This window comes from Lemur catta, chromosome 3, assembly GCF_020740605.2.
Source record: "Lemur catta isolate mLemCat1 chromosome 3, mLemCat1.pri, whole genome shotgun sequence".
Taxonomy (NCBI): domain Eukaryota; kingdom Metazoa; phylum Chordata; class Mammalia; order Primates; family Lemuridae; genus Lemur; species Lemur catta.
In genome coordinates, this window is record NC_059130.1 from 111,405,871 (window position 1) to 111,424,127 (window position 18,257).

Here is an 18,257-nt window from a genome sequence, read left to right on the forward strand (position 1 = left end):
CTGCTGGATAAACCAGCCAAGAAGCAGGTATATGCTTTATCCCCCCTGCAAGGATGAGACCGAGGCCACAGAAGGGAAGAGACTCACCTAAGGCCAGAGCCCAAGACTTCAGCCTTCTGGTCAGGATGGAGTGTGTCACCAGGGCCCCTCCCCAGTCCCACAAGCTCTCCACATCCCTCACTGCACTGCTGGCCTACACGTAGCTTTGATGCTTCCTGGCCACAGGGCCTCAGAGCCCTGAGCCCACCCTCCTCCCCACACAGTAGCATTATCTGTCTCTGGTTGGGCTAAGCTGAACTCTGTCACTCTGCTGGGACCTACACATTGCTCTGTAGGTAGCTTTCTCGTTAGGGCAGAGGATGAGGAAGGCTGGAGTGGCCCTGCAAGAGCTGACAGAGCCTTAGCTGGAAACAGCGGCCCTCCCTCAACCCCCTGGCCTGGCTGGTGTGACAGAAGAGCTTGCAGTCCAGCTCCAGGCCTGCCAGATAGGCTGTCAGGCTCGGCTCACCACAGGAAGGAGCTGACAGTCCACAATCCAAACCCATGTTGGGCTGCTCCCACACCTGGCTCCAGAACATCTAGCCTGGACCAAGGTATAGACAAGCTGATGAGTCCTTTTCCCCTTCAATTCAGCCAAACAGGGAGGTAATTTTCAAAAAGATCTTTTACTAGGAAACTGAAGGAAAACAAACAGATCGTTAGTACACAGAAACAAAGAGATTCCTAAGCAGAACTTTAACTAGCACCTAACCAGAGCCCCAGAGATGCTGCTTCTCTTCTCTCCTCAGGAAGCCTCTTTCCAGGCATCAGAAGACCTGGGGTCTCATTCTAGCTCCACTGCCGGCAGCCTGTGGAATCTGAAACAAGTTAGTAGGCCTCCCATCCTCCTGTAAAACAGAGATAGAGACACTGCAAGCCAGGACAGGACCCAGGTCTAATTCCAAAGCCTCCCCCGCACCCCCTCCCTCTCCACCATGATGGCTGTTGGAGGACCAAGTGAAACACTGAATGGGGAAGTGCTTCCTGGACTGGGAAGGCTGATGAGGAATGCTGATGGTAGTCACTGGCCAGCACTCTGGCTCCTTCCTTAAGAGTGAGAAAAGTGTGTGTTGGAAAAGGCATCGTAGGCCCCTGGTCCCATCAGGTTTAGATGACACTAGAATTTGCGGGATCTCTCTTCTCCTTGGAGTCTTCCCCATTTCTCCTCCTCCCTCCTTCCAGCACCTCCTGCAGCCTGGGCCTCCTCCCCCATCCCTTTCTTGGACAGCAGCTACAGCCACCTGGGAAGCTTCAGGAATGGCTGATGGTTATCGCAGTCAGGACAGGGCGAGTTGCTGCCCCCCTGATTCATCAAGGAGCTGGCATGGATCCAGAAGTGACCAGGAGGATGCGGGCTGCTGCTATGAACTCAGTTTACTTCGATTCAGTGGAGGGAGGCTGAGAGAGGGGAGAGCTCAATCATCCAAACCAGAAGGGCACAAGGAGAGGGGACTTCAGACTCATTCTTCAAAAGAACAGGCATGGTGTGGTGGGAAAAGCCTGAGAGCTGAAGCCGTGTAGGTCTGGGTTTGAACCCCTTCTGCCCCCTCCCTGCTGGGTGACCACAGTTAACCCCATGAGTCTCGGCTTCCCCATCGGCACCATCTCAAAGTTCTACTGTAGAACTGAACCATAATGCAGGTAGGTGTCCAATAAATAGTCCCTCTCCCACTCCCTTCACTTCTGGCGTTGAGACATGTCCTCACCCTTCCCACTTGGGCTAATTACTACAGACAGATGCTCAATGACAGCACCCCACACACACACCCCAACCCTACACTCTCAGAACCTAGGATCCACTCGATATGGCATCTGATTCCTGGTCCATAGCTGCTCAGGCAACCACTTCAACCACAGCAGGCTTCGGTTTGACAGGAGGACCCCAGCACCGTGAGGGGAAAGGCAAGTCACTCCCGTCCAATGTGCCCTCGAGGGTCAGAGCTCCACACAGCTCACCCAGCAAAGGCAGCTGCACATTGGCAACTGCCTCAACTTTTAACCTATGTCCCCTGCCTTTAAGGGACAAAACTCCTGCCTTGTTAATTATGACATTTCAAAATAAATCTTGTAACTAAAAACGAATCAAAGCAATACTGATTTTAAAATAAGCATTTCAAATTTATACACCATTCGTCCACTCCCCAGCTATTCTATTACTGCCCCCAAGGGGAGCTAGTGGTTCAAAGTTCTGATGTTAAATAACCCCAGCTCTACCACTTCCTGGCTTTGTACCGTGGGCAAGCCCTTGTACCTGTCTCCTCAGTTACACGCTGGCAATGAAGAGTACCATCTCACAGAAATACCATGAAGATAAAGCATGTAACAGCACTTAACACGTTGCCGGTGACACAGCCGGGACTAAGTCATTAGTTATTACTGCTGCTGTGAACATTAGGGAATGTTCCTCTCCCCACCCCCGATCCTAAGACCCTAAGCCAGCAGGTATTTGACAGTGGGCCCCCCTAGACTTCAGCTGGGCAGAGAACACACTTTACAGAAAACGGGCTGGTGCCCATCTGACAGGCCTGTGCATCCCAAGGTACCTGCCACATTGCGTCACACACACAACTGCTTACACGTCCATAGCCCCCAAAACCATGAGCACCTTCAGGGCGGGGTCTGGAACTTCTATTTCGTGTGGGTGACAGGGAAAGGAAGCACTGAATAAATGTCAAATGAACTGAAGCATGCATGTTAAGGGGAGCAGGAAAGCATCAGATCCTTTAGCCCCTGGGGTGAGCTTCTCAAGAACCAGTGACCCCCTACTAAGCATTAGACAGGTGCAAGACAGACTGACTCCCTGAAGGGCAACACAGGAGTGGGCTCAACCTTTTTCTAAAATGCTACAGCTCTGCGGCTCCTGCTCTGGACTTCTCCAGAATAAAGGAGTGAGGGGAATGGACTAAGCCATCAGTAACCACTATGATCCCTGGATTTCAGGACCCCATAATTCCCTTTCAGGGCCCCAGAGAAGAGCCGCAGCCTGGGTCCATCACCCCAGACCTTGCACAAGGCCTCCCTGGAGGGCCAGCCCACACAGCTTTGTTATAAATGATGCCCCAGACGGCTATCTGACCCACTGTCTTCTGGTCTCCTCATCTCTAAGTTCCCGAAGCCTCAGCCAAAGACAACAGTGTGGACTTGTTTCTTCGGGGCTCAGAGTAGAAGGCTCCTCAGCACCTGGGAGCAGCTGGAAGTTGGAACTCAGGACTCATCACTGCTGGTCTCCCCATCCCCTGCCAAGTGCATCTGTAAACAAGCCTTCTCAATGGCTCCCTGCAGCTGCTCCCCAGAGAGGTCAAAAGGGAGAGAAACAGGCTAGAATCAGGGCAGCCCAGACCTTGCAAGTGAGAACTGAACCAGACGGGGCCTGGTCTGAAAGGTGGTCCCTGGGTACAGCCAGGCCTGCACTGCTGGCCCAGTGCCCGGAGCCTTGGATGGGTTCGACAATACCCAGGATTGCTGTCCTGTGCCAGGCTGCTGGGACCCCAAGAGCCATGGGGCCTGTGTCACACTGCTGTAGGTCCCACTGTTTTACAAGCTGGCGGAGAGAATGAGCTTGCTGGGGTGGAGATGCCTGGATGCTGGGCTGTTGTGCGTGATCCTGTTTGCTATAAAACAGCCAGACATTCCTAGGACCTGGAATCGCGCCGAGGCCATGGAGCTAGCCTTCCCGGCCATATATCTCCAGGCGGGGGACAGGCCTGAGACATCTGAGATAATAAAGACATGATTGTCTCAGCCCTGGGGCTTGTCTCCCCTTTGTCCCAGGGCCCAGCAGCCAGCAAGAAGTTTAAAGACATCCTCCCCCTTCTCCTGGGAAAGTACAAATGCACCAGACTCTGTAGCCCCTGGGGTGAGCTTCCCAAGAACCAGGCCTAGACCCGGGATTCCTGCTCTCAACTCCCCAGAGCAGAAGGTAATCAATGGTCCACCCCTTGGCAGCACACAGAAGAGAATGTGAGTAACTAGGATGTAATGAACACTCACTACATGCCATTCTCTGTGCATACATCTCTAATTTTCACCAGCCCTACAACATAAGAACTACTTCATTTTAAGGATGAAGAAACTAAAGCTGAGGGAGGTTAATGGATGTGTCCAAAGATTAGATGGCACAAATGGGTTTGAAACCTAGATCTGTTTTTACTCCAAAGCCTGTAACTTCTGCGGTAACTTTAAAACTGCCTTTAAAAAGAAAAAAAAAAGAAAGAAAGAAAGAAACAAAAATGTTCCTTCTTCCCTAATTTCTAGGTTCTCAACCCTCACCTGGGGCAGGGGCGGTGGCAGGAGAGGGAAAAATTCACATGAGGGAGGTAAAATCCAGATTTCTTAATCTAGAATCCAAACCAGCAGCTGCCAGCCTGGTCTCTATAAGTCACTTCTACCTCAATCTGACCAAGTGACAGCAACAGGGTGTGTGGTTTCATGGAGGGAAAACAGGGACATGAGGGGTGCCAAGGATGAACCTTATCTACTTTGTGAATTAGGCAAAGGCCAGTCCTAGCCTTCCTAACCACAGAAGAGGGAAAAAGGGCATCACCCACACAAAAATAAGGTGCTCACACAGAGGGAGCACTGGCCTCAGAATCAAGAGACTCTGGTTCAATCTGTGAAATCCTGTAGAAGCCCAACTCTAAGCCAGTGTTCTCATTTGTAAAATAAACACCTGTTCTATTTGCCTCAGAAGCTTTTATGAAGATGAACATAAAAGCATTTTACCAACAGCTTTATAAATAGAGGGAACAGTGACCCATGCATGCTTTCTCCCTGTTGGTTTCTTTTGTATTCCTGACTCCCCCCCTTCTCCCTGCCTTTCTTCCGTTCAAACATCTGAACCCAGTACGTGCTCAACACCATGCTAGATACAAGAAGAGGCTCAAACATAGGTTAAGAAAAAACAAAACATTTAAGAAAATCAGACAGTGAGAAACCAGAGCCAGCAAGTTCCCAACTGAAGGGCCAGAGCTCCTAAGGCCCAGGAACAGACTTTGGCCATTCAATTCTGTCTGTTGAGGCTTCAGGCCTGCCCAAGGACCCCTCAGCCTGGCTGCAGAGCCTCGGGACTAGAGATTTACCTTCCCCCTAACTCGGACATACATTGCTGGACATCAAGGCTACTCCCAGCCCCAGGACCCTACCAACATGCCCCTAACTCACCTGCTTTTTCCATCCTCTATTCACTGGCCTTTACGAACTGGGGAGCCTCAACTCTATTAGATACACAACTGTCCTGCTAGAGAGCAAAAGGGAACTGAGAGAAAACAGGTGGTGGGAAATGTTCCTGAACATTCCCCTTACTTACCCATTCTGGCCACCTAGGCTCAGAAGCCTGTAAGAACGGGAAGGTCATCTAGTGTAGCAGTCTCCACGTGTGCCCTTAAGAGTTCTCTGACTGCGACACTCCAACCAGCCCAGACTGCTCTACAGCCCTGACATCAACCAATTTCCTCTAAGCCCCATCCCACACACAGACATTTCACTATTCCATGACAACCCAAATTTGACACTGCTTGTAGGGACGGAACATGTGTGTCTATAACAGAGGATGGCTTGGTCTGCAAGCTCCCCAAAGACAAGAGTCTACACCAAGGAGATTTGATTTCATGACCAAATTAAAAAAAAAAAAAAGAAACAAGGAAAATGAAGACTGATGCTTGGCTGAAGGTTAACTGAATGAAAGGCAATTTCATGAAAATCAAGCAGACTGGGTTCTAGGAAATTGGCAGCAATTATTTAAGAAATGGAAAGATCCGTGGCTTTGGAAGGTAACAGCAGGTCTCAGAAGTGAAAAGTACAGGATGCAAGTACAGGATGATGAGATTCTATAGGCAGTGAGCTCTTTTCTCAGCAATTTGGGAACCTGTACTCTCTGCTCAGGGGCAACGAAAAAGACAAACTCAAGAAACCTTGCTAAGTCCCAGGTGCACAACCAGCTAGACTTTTCTTGCTGTTTCTCTGCCATCTAGTGGCTGTTCTGGATCATTACAGGTCTATCCTACGGTCATTTTCCTTGGCCTCTCCAACATCATCCTGAATAACAGCATCACGTAGACAGCCAGGCATACTGCTGGGTGCTTTACCTACATTACCGCTACTCTCCACAACACTGCAATGTAGCTATTAACTCTGTTTTTCAAACGGGAAAACCAAGGCTTACAGAAGTCCTAAGTCCCAGGTCGCAGAGGGTCAATAGAAAATGTGATGCCAAAGTCCATCCTCATGTCATTGTAACATTCCTGAAGGAACATAAGGCCCCAAAACCAAAGATAATTTCAATTCTTCCACAAATCCCTACAAGCTCCAAGCTCCTCATAGCTAGTTACCATCCTAGTCAAGTAGATGTCATCACAGCCTCCTGCAGCCCCACAAAACAATGGCCACAGCATTGGGAATTGGGTAAATCATTCCACCCCATTTCTCTATCTGAAAATTGAGAAGCCACACAAATATGCATTCACACATGTTCACTAGAGCATCCTCCATAATAGCCAAAAGGTGGAAACCACCCTAATGTCCATCAATTAATGAATAAATAAGCATCAATTGGAGTGGAATACAATTTAGTCACAAAAAGGAATGATGTAATGTCATATTACGATACAGATGAACCCTGAAAATATATACTAATGAATATATTTCATATACACTATACACACAGTGAATGTTTCACTATACACTAGTGAAACAAGCCAGTTACAAAAGATTACATATGACTCCACTTATATGAAATGTCCAGAATAGGCAAATCTATGGGGACAGTAAGTAGATCAGTGGTCAGCGCTGGGGGGATGAGGTAGGGGGTGATAGCTAAAGGGTATGGAGTTTCTTTCTGAGGTAAAGAAAATGTTTGAAAAGTTACCATCGCGATAGTTGGATAACTCTGTGAATAAAGTAAAAACCACTGACATACACTTTAAATAAGTGAATTATGTGGTACATGAATTATATCTCAATAAAGCCGTTATACCCACCCGACCTCACCAAAGTGAGAGGGCTGGTCTACATAACCTCTAGAAATCTCTCCAACGGTCTTTTTAAAAGTTGAGAGATGTGTCTATCATTGTCACTCCCAGCACTGACAGCTTGGCCTGAACCAACTCAGACTGGTAAGATCAGGCTCAAGGGCCACCTGATTAACTTTGCTCCATGGCCTCCTTCCAAACCCTGAGCACCCTCTCTGCCTTCAAGAGGTACATGCCTCTCTTCTTACCTTCAAGAACCCAAACCTCAGATATAGATTGAGTACCCCTTATCCAAAATGCTAGGAACCAAAAGTGTTTCAGATTTCAGTGGTTGGTTTTCCTTTTTTTTTTTTTGCATTTTGGAATATTTGTAGAATACATATTACTTGAACATTTCTAATCCAAGAAATTCCAATGAGCATTTCCTTTGGGCATCACGTTGACACTCAAAAAGTTTGAACTTTGGAGCACTTCAGATTTTGGATCTTCAGAATAGGAACACTCAACCTGTACCTACATACCCAATGACTCCAGGAAAGATAAACAGGGCCAGTGCACCCCACTTCCAGCTCCCTGTTTTTACAGATGTCCTCCTAAAGTGTGGATCCAGTTTGAGTTCAACCCTTCTGAGAACGTTCATCCCTATTTTGGGGGACAGCATGTATTGCGGCGAACGTGTGTTAGAATCAGACGGATCTGGAGCTGAAGTACGGTTTCAACATTTAGAAGCTTCATCTTGAGCAAGTTACTTAGCTACTCTGAGCCTAAATTTCCTGTAAAATGGTTACAAACAAGCTCCTGTTATGCAAATACCATGCATCATTTGGGGACAATATTCAAAAAGCCTGGTCCACTGTGCCAGACATCAGGAACACAGTCTCTCCTCTGAGCCCTGGCTCAAGAACTCTCTTCTCGGAGAGGCCCTCCTACAGTACCACCTCACGGGTTTCCCCCTCACTTTCAGTCTTCCAAGCACTTAGGTAGAAGCCAGTGGCCAGTAACCTTGGGCAGGGAACTTCCCTATGTCTGCAGAGTTCCTATTTTCCTATAATTTATTAAGTACTAAGTTCTCCTACTCTTCACTAGCAAGAACTGTTTATCCAGTCTTTTTAAAAAGTGAGTACCTTCTGTTGTGTAACACGGACAAAGTCCTGGGTTGTACATATCATCCAAGTTGGTTCTGCCACTACGTGTGCATTATGTGACTGTGAGCAAGTATCCCCCTTCTCCCTGTGTAGAATGAGGGACTGAAGATGATCTCAGATTTCTTCTAGGTATACAAGACCCCTTCCCCTAAAACCTGTAGTTGCTAACATTGATTTGTGTAAAAAACCAACACTTAAATGAAGCTGAAAAGATATGTAACCAGAGAGTAGAGATACACTGTTGGGGTCAGACCAGGTACTTGCTAAATTTTTAGCTGCATCGCTGGTGCCATTCTCTACCAGACCCTTGCTCTCCAACTGTGTGCTCTTTTCTACAGGACTGAACGGGGATTTGTTATCCTAGTTTTTAAAAATGCCTAAAGGACCAGGTGCCACAGCTCACAGCTCATGTCTATAATCCCAGCACTCTGGGAGGCCAAGACAGAAGGATTCCTTGAGGCCAGGAGTTCAAGACCAGCCTGGGGAACATAGTGAGATCCCATCTCTACAAAAAATAAGGCTCTATGAAAAAGATTATGTTTAGAAAAAAGAGGTCTACTGCTAAAAAGACCCAAACCAAAAAGGAATCAAAAACCATTTTATTAACACTTGGGGAAACTGAGGCCCAAAAAGCAACTTGCCCAGGGCAACTCTGGTGCCCCAACAAGAACCTGGGTCTCCAACACCTAACCAGAGCTTTTTCCAGTAGTAGTATTATTAATACCATGGGAGAAAGGAAGAGATAACATCATCAAATACCATAATGTAAGCTAAAAGTAAAAACAGGACTTTATTAGTCACACTATATCTACCAGGGTTCATAGTCCCTAGGGAGCTAAGGAAAGCCTGGTCGGGAATAAACTGGCAACCAAGACAAGGGAGTTTTATAGCCGCAAAGGAGATAACCACAAACTCGGCATCCTGCAGTGACGTCATTCTCACATGAACCAGTGCCTGCCCACCCTTCACAAGCTGCCAAGAGATGTACCTAACTCCCTAACACCTCTAACTACCATGCACTTATAAAGTCCTTAAGATATGGAGAAAAGGGGGCAGTTTTTTCAGCAGTAAGAGCTTCAGAATCAAGAAAAAAAATCTCTCTCCCATCAGACCAGTGCAAACCTTATAAAGCTTTACAAAGCAGGCCCAAGAAGCTGGCACTGAGGCTCCACGGTAGGTCTGGAGGTCTAGACACATTTCCAGCCTTATCAGAGTCGGTGAAAGATGAGGTGTAACAGAGAATATGATATGGTCTCAAGCTCCCTGAAAACCTTATCCCACTGCTAGCAGCGGGCCTAAGGGCCTCCCACTCATGTAACAGCCTAAGACTCAGAAGTCAACAGGGTTCATGGTCCTGGTTTGACATGAGCCAACAATGATACCTCCTGTCCATACCATTTACAGCTGAGTAACTACTACTTGCCAGGTACTGTGCTAAGTGCTTTACACACAGCAATTCATGTAATCCTCACAACTCAGGCAAAGTACAGCTACTTCCATTTCCCAAAGGAGAATGCAAGGCTCAGAATGTTTCAGTTACTTTCCTAAAGTGGGAAATCAAGTTAATGGCAGAGCCAAACTCAAATCCAAAGTCCATTCACGCATTTTGCACAATACCACAATGCCAAGTTGTTTAGCCTCAGTTTTGCCAGCTGACAAATGACACTATCTATTCCTGCCCTTTTTATAGGGTTGCATGGAGGGTTGAGTGTAATCAATCACTAATACAGACATGATTTGAAGTTTGTAAGTTTACTACCTAAACTCAAACTTCGTGAGGACCCCTGGCTACTGAGGAGATGTAGCTCAAGTCCTAATCATCCCCCTATCTATATATGGGTGAAGTTAATGAATGACAAGGGAACCAGGTTGCAGAGCTGGCTCCTAGCATCCCCCAGGCCTTGGGTACTCACTAAGGTCCAGCTTTCTCACCAAACCAACCCTGCCCTGTCCAACTCACAGGGGTGCTATAATGAGAAAAAGGGCAGCTGAGCAGACTCTAGGGGCAGACTACCTGAATTCAAATCCCAGTCCCCTCACTAGCTCTGAAACCTTGGATAAGTTACTTATCATAACATGCCTCAGTTTCCACATGTGAAAAATGGGAGTTGCTGTGTGGACTGAGTTAATTCACACAGGGCTTAGAAGAACGCCGAGTGTCTTTGCCTGTTTTAAGACCAAATGACACAACAGGCAAACACACCTCAAGATCCTCCAAAGCTACACACAGTAAAAAGGGTATCATTCTCATGCTACAACTAAATTCACCTTCCCCAAAAAGCTCCTGCCCAATGAACCTGCCCTTGTAGATAAAGCCTTTTATAACCACTTCACTTGCCCTGTGTACTACACAATGCGTGAGCTACAATTTTCAGCTTTGTAGTCACATACATTTTATTTCAACACAAAGATATGTAATGGTTGAGCACACAGGTTCCAGAATCAGACAGTTTCAACTCTGGCTGCAGATATTAAGCAATTACAGTGCCTTTATAAAATGAAGATACATGCAGTATCAACTGCACAGAGCTGTTGTGAGTACTAAGTGTGATAACGTTGTGTACTTAGCATCGTGCAAAGCACACAGTAAGTGCCCAGTATTACTAACATACAGCTATTATTTCACTGAAGAATATGTTCCATTTCTCTTTTTATCCTCAGTAATTAGGGCAGAGCCCTGCTGGAGTGTGATTAATGTTCCCTATTCAACATACTCATTTGTTTGTGGCGGCCTCGAGAGCTAGTTTCTTCCACTGTACCTGTCCCAGTGCTGTGGTGGTGAGGCTCCTGGCTACTCCCCAAATATGCCAGGGCTCTCCCATCTTTACTCACATTCCTCCCACCCAGAAATCCAAACTCATCCACCTGACACACCCCTATTCCCATCTCTCTCCGCATGTCCAAATCAGACCCATCTCTGAAGATACAACTAAAATGTCACCTTTTTCAAGTCTTTCCTGATTTCTTTTTCTCTCTCTTCCCTCTATCCCTGCCAATACACACACACAACTAAATGACTGCTATTCCTCCTGTTGTATTCAGTTACTGAGACCTTGCTTTCATTCTTATTAGAACCATCCTACCCATGTTGCTATATAACAGAGGGATCTCAATACTAACTAAACATCTGTTAAATTGACTTTATGCAAAATGAGAGCACTTGGGAGATTTGTAGTTCTTAACATAATGCCTTCTAAACATTTCTTATCTCTTGATGTTTGTAAATCAGCTTAGACCAGCAGATCCTCACACTAGCTTCAGATGTTTGGCCAACCTAAGATAACCAGTGCTGGTAATCCTGGGACACAGCTGACCTGCTCTTCAGAGGTTTCTTGTTTCCCTGACTCACAAGGTTCTCAAAAAGACAAAAACAATTTCAAAGGTGAATCCTCTACAGCTCTTTAGAAACAATATATCGTGTACATGAAGTCCTTCTATAAAATTAAAGAGCTTAGGTGAAACTCCATTTGTGGGTCTTAGATTCTTCTTAAAGAAAGCTCTAAACTACCTTGAGCTGTACATCCATGTTCTAGAAAATACTGAATCCGTACTACAAAATACAAAATCTCTTATATACATCCAGTAGCATATCACAATATCAGTAAACACTTCTTCACATATAACCTAAATTCTTCCTATTATAATGCAAATCTGGTAATTGCTAGTATTTGCATAGCACTTTTGTTTATAAAATAAACTTCTTCATATATGATCTAATTCTCACACTCACCCCTGAGACATTATCAGATATTACCATTATTCCTAATTTACTAATGAAGCAAATGGAGCTTAGAAACATTTGTAGACTTTTCGAAGATTACACAGCTAGTAAAGACAGAGTCTGGGCAGTTATTTCTCTGTAGCAGAAAACATCTTGGACTTTAAATTTGATTGGCTGAATTCTCAGACTGACTCTTAACAGTCTCTCTGGAATAATTCAGAAGTCTCCCCAATCCACCAGGGTACTCAGCCTCTATTACTTTCTGCCATCCATCAAAACTGCATGAGGAAATATTATCCAGAACTTAGATAGCATGCACCTTGGATGCAACCATCAAAGTTTTAACTTAAATTTATCACTTAGCAGAGCTCATCTCAACAATCCAAGAAGCTCATGGGCAAGCTCATTGGGAAAAGGAGCACATAGGGGCCAAAGTTAAAATCAGCTCTACAAATTGTTTTAAAAAAGCAAGAAATAGATAGCATGGTGCTGGCACAAGCTTTCCCACCTTCATAAGGCTAAGCTCCAATAGCCCATGATCAGAGAGTTAAGAGGGAATTTCTTTCCACTCAAGGCTCAAGAACATTAAGTATTTATAAACTCACACAGGCACCCTCTCTCCAGCTCCTGCCTCTGAGAAGACTGAGTGACTTTGCACTAATTTATAGCTAAACCACAAATCAAGACACAAGAAAACTAAGACCCTATTCCAATCAAACATTAATCCATCACTACCAGGCTAATAAATAAAAGAAGCAGCTACCTGTTTAATCATTCAGACTTAAAAATCAATCCTCCTGAAACTACACATCCACTGACAGGAGAAGGGGAAACAAAGCCCATTAACACTGGCCCAACACCATGCCCAGAGGTCTGACAAATAACCGGGGAGCGAGGGGCAATCTGTAACAAAGGAACAATGTAGACCTTGTTTTTAAGTTAGCAAGGGACTTCATTTCCATAGAAGTCCAATTTACTCTGCTGGAATAACTTCAATTTCATATTCATTTCTAGTACTCACTTACATTACTTGGAATTTTATCTTGTGTCCCCTTTGCAGATGAACGAAAATCTTCCTGAGAAGAGTGGAAAGGATATCCAGTGAAACTTGTATGGTACGCTTGTCTTCAAGTTATTAGGGAAACACAGCTTTCTTCTACATTCTAACTTTGACTTGGAAAACCTTAGCGGATCTCTGCAATTCAAACAGCTGCCCTTTCTCAAATTGCTGACTGAGTAATTTAACTACTTAGGAGTCTACCTAAACTACTTCAGTGCCAGTTCACCAATAGGATTATGACTACAAATTTTGTAAACCTTCTTTCTGATTAACAGTCAAGAACTGAATGCTGGTTTGGAACTATAAGTTTGGAAAACCTTATTCTTCAAAGATAAAGCTGTAAAGACCTGTAGCCCAGAACTACTCTAAAATTCATGTCACATATAATGGAAACCTTAAGAGATCATCTAATGTCATGGTTTTCAAACCTGATGGCACATCAACACTATCTGCTGGGCTTTAAAGCAGGGAAGTGCCCTAAAAACAATTTTTATAAAAATTTAATTGAGGCCGGGTGTGGTGGCTCACGCTTGTAATCCTAGCACTCTGGGAGGCTGAGGCGAGAGGGAGGATCGTTTTAGCTCAAGAAGTTCGAGACCAGCCTGAGCAAGAGCGAGACCCCATCTCTACTAAAAATAGAAAGAAATTAGCCGGACAACTAAAAAACATATAGAAAAAATTAGCTGGGCATGGTGGCGCATGCCTGTAGTTCCAGCTACTTGGGAGGCTGAGGCGGAAGGATTGCTTGATCCCAGGAGTTTGAGGTTGCTGTGAGCTAGGCTGATGCCACGGCACTCTAGCCCGGGCAACAAAGTGAGACTCTGTCTCCAAAAAAAAAAAAAATTTAATTGATGCCCCAATCCTATCTCCAAGTTTGACTAAAATGATCCCACATTGTTTTCTTTTTTAAAAAATAAGCTCCCCAGGTGACATTCACACCACCAGTACCTTTAAACTTTCAGAAAGTTTAAGGGTTCTGTCACCAAGGTGTACACTGGTCCCCAAACATAGCTAATCAAAGTTCTATCTGGGAAGCTTGTAGAACCTAGATTGACTCCTCGGTCCCACCCCATACCTAAAGATTCAGAATCTCAGAAGAATTTTTCTGTATCTTCCTATGTAATTGTTAACTAACTGAGAACATGAACTGCATTTGAGACCTCAATAACTAAGTACACAGGCCTTCTGTAGCAACAGGGGCCCACTCGCTGTCTGTGGCAAACATACCTTGCTCTTGCTCATTAAACTCTGCTTCTGGCTTTTAAAAAAGTAAATATATAAGTACACAATTATTTCACAGATAAAGAGATCAAGAAAGGGGAAGCTATGAGCCAAAAGGTACATTGTTAGGAGCAGCACTGCACACTTCATCACCATAAAGGGAAGCTTGTTTAAAATGAAGGCCCCCAACTCTCCAGCTCCAGAGATTCAGATAGAGTGAGTCCTACAGGGTCCACTTTGGCGACTGAGACGTGAAGTCTGCAGTTCACACTGAGAAAAGCACAACCTGCAGCACGCCTCAAAGCAAAAAACAGCTAGATGTGATCCTATACTCCATTCCGTTAGAACAGGGTTCAGAAAATGCTATCCTTACCTTTGACTTGAAAATTTGTCACTTCTACTTCTGAAAAAGAATGCAATGATGAACCCAAAGTCCACTGAGCATTTATTTGCTTTGGAGGAAATCACCAATGTAACTACAACATTGCATTAAATCCAGGGCTTTCCTCCCATCTTGACCCCACTTATCAGTGAAGTACTTTTAAACCTGCCATTGTACTCCTTTATTAGACATATTTCACATTTCACTACAACATAAGGCTTTAATACTCACTGGAATGCCTCTAATAGTCAAGTGTCTAACTTCACAGAAGTTTAATGGTTCTGTCACAAGCCAGTTCTAATGCACAAGTTACCCGAAGGCAGCAAAACAAGAAGTATGGAAAGACTCTAGGAAAAATTATATGGAAAAGGAAGGCAGTACTCACCTTTGAGAGGAAGACTTAAGGATGCATACATAAGGTAGAAAACTGGACCTAGTAAGACAGCACTGTAAACGCCATGAAAGCAGCCAGGAACGTGGGTCCCAAACCTAGCTCTGCTACTACACAGCTGTGCAATGATAGGCAAGTCATCTAAATTTCCTCACCTTTCCTCAACATGTGCAAAACGAAGGGCTTAAACTAGCTATTCTCAATTCTGTGATGGGAGCATATGAACGAAGAACTACAAAATTGTTCCCTCACCCAGTTCTCTATTTTAGCCTATCTTAAATCCCACTATCTAAGTACAAGAGAGTAACAATCACCTGATCACAACACTGCATGAAAACTGCAAGTTGTGCGCTACACAGGGGCACCACGTCTAAGACAGTATTACTGGCCTCACAAAGTAGATTTGTATATTTACTAGGACAATCCCAACAGATAGCAGCCAAATGGCTTGGTCCTTACAGGAAAAAAAATATCAGTACATTATTACAACACATCCATAAAGTGTCTTTGGAAAAGCCTTTTCTAATTAGCATAAAGGCTCCACGTGGGCTGGCAGTGGCCAAACACCCATCAGGGGCTCCCGCTGACCATCCACACAGCAGCACACAGAACACAGCACACAGAGCGCCCTACAGGGTACTTCAGAGGGAAGTCCTTACCTCTGCCTGCTTACATCTGCACTGCCTGACACTGTCATTTTCCAGTGTCTCCCGTGCCCAGTATGGAACAGATGCTTTATAAAGTAATGACAAACGGGTGTCACGAATATGCACACGCACACACAAGATTTTTACTTTACTCTCTTGAGAGAAATTCAAAGTGGGATGAGATCACATGGTTATTCAAGAAGAGGAAGGTATCAAAATTGTAAAGGGAAGAAAATTCCAACTAGAAGCCAGAAGGCATCTATTTTATTCTCTGCTATATCCCTGGTGCCTTAAGTGCAACATTTAAAAAAAAATGTTGAATTTACGAAATGACTATTAAGAATGGATGGGTGGCACTGACTTTGGGATGACTATATGGCATCCTCTGGGCAATGGAACACGAGAAGTTTTAAATGTGTTACCTTGTCCCTCTTTGTCTGCCCCCCTCAACCCATAAGAAGTCCACTCTCAGGTAGCCACAGCTCTCTAGAGCCAGGGCACCAGAATGAGCCCACCTGAGCCCAATGTGAAGCCTGGGGACAAACACTTATTGTAGTAAGCTACTACTGGCATGGTTTCTAACAAAACATTATTGTGGCAATATCTAATAAAATGAGGCTTTAAAAAAAAAAAAGAGGCAGAGGCACTCTGGAAAAAAGACTCAAAGTAGTACTTTAAAGTAGTCAAACAGCCCTGGAAAAAAAATAACATGATTGGTGGGGTGTTCTCTTGGTCTATGTAATTAAATCACCATGCTCAGGTGGGTGAATGGAGAGTAAGACTTACAGAGAACAAAGAAAACTAAAATTTGAGTGTGACTTAAAGCTACCTCCCTCATAAAATCATTCAGACATACCCAAATCATGAAGAGTTCAGCCCTTTTTGAAAGATAAGAACTTGCTACTTCTTGGAGAAATGCTGTCCCTTCCCCATACTGTTATATAACAAAATTTCTAAATTTGTGCCCAGCAGGGACTAAGTTTCAATTCTTTTTGAGCAGGGACCTCGTATTTCGAGCTTCTTAGCATCCAGCCCCAAAATAACCACTAATAACCTCAAAATGGAAGGAGGAAAAAAAGGAAAATAGTCCAAACCTAAATACCACTATCTTATCCATTCTACGAAGGTAACATTTATAAGACATGATTGGTTTGGCCGAGCGCGGTGTCTCACGCCTGTAATCCCAGCACTCTGGGAAGCCCAGGCGGGCGGATTGTTTGAGCTCAGGAGTTTGAGACCAGCTTGAGCAAGAGCGAGATCCCGTCTCTACTAAAAATAGAAAGAAATTACATGGACAGCTAAAAATATATACAGAAAAATTTGCCGGGCATGGTGGCACATGCCTGTACTCCCAGCTACTCGGGAGGCTGAGGCAGGAGGATCCCTTGAACCCAGGAGTCTGAGGTTGCTGTGAGCTAGGCTGATGCCACGGCACTCTAGCCAAGGCAACAGAGTGAGACTCTGTCTCAAAAAAAAAAAAGACATGATTGGTTTAATGACAAATTTTCCAAAGAAAAGCAAAAAATTATTACTTCTACATTAAATGTGCTCAAATTTTAAAAGGTATTCTGAGTATAACATGAAAATGTGAGAAAAATACACCTAAGAATAAAGGAAATGCTGCAATTGTTCTTTCAAACCACAATCCTTTTTCCCCCTTAGAATACACTCCCCTACTGGCATAAAGTGCAGCTTGAAGGATGCAGCTTTAACAAACTACAGAACCTATTTAGAAAGATCTTCGGTAAAACATATTTTAGAGCTCCTGTGATGTATTAATGTTGTATTAGACTAAGTATTGTAAATTTTGACACAAGCTAAGTCTGCTAAGAACTATTTCCAATAATTCTTTTCTAACTCTAAACCATACTACCTGGGCAGTATCATTCACCTACTAAGCCATGACTAAAACAAGTTTGTTAAGTCAAATAGAAAACAATATTTAAATAGGAACAATGGGCCGGGCGAGGTGGCTCACGCCTGTAATCCTAGCACTCTGGGAGGCCGAAGAGGGTGGATCATTTGAGCTCAGGAGCAGCCTGAGCAAGAGTGAGACCCTGTCTCTACTAAAAATAGAAAGAAATTATTTGGACAACTAAAAAAAATATATAGAGAAAACATTAGCCGGGCATGGTGGTGCATGCCTGTAGTCCCAGCTACTCAGGAGGCTGAGGCAGGAGGACTGCTTGCTTGAGCCCAGGAGTTTGAGGTTGCTGTGAGCCAGGCTGATGCCACGGCACTCTAGCCCAGGCAACAGAGTGAGACTGTCTCAAAAAATAAATAAATAAATAGGAACAATGTTAGCTGCACCCATTTGCTACTCAATGTTCTTCTGATATGCATAAGTCAAACTGAAATATTTAAATTAAAAAAAAGTTAACTTCAACCAATTTCTCTGTCATCCTTATTCTTCTGACGTGTGCTTAATTCATCAGCACAACCATGTGACCTGCTTTATTTCACTTAATTCTTAAAATAATGTACCCATCCAATGACTATTTCTAGAAGCACATCATGTGTCAAGTACTGCTCTAGGACAGGGATGCAGCAATAATCAAGGACCTATATGCCACTGACAGAACTAACAAGTAGGTATACACATGTCTACTTTCCAGGGCATCACACAATGATCCAGGTCTCTTCCCCTAGTATGGCCAACAAGGAATAAATAAAATACATTTATTGG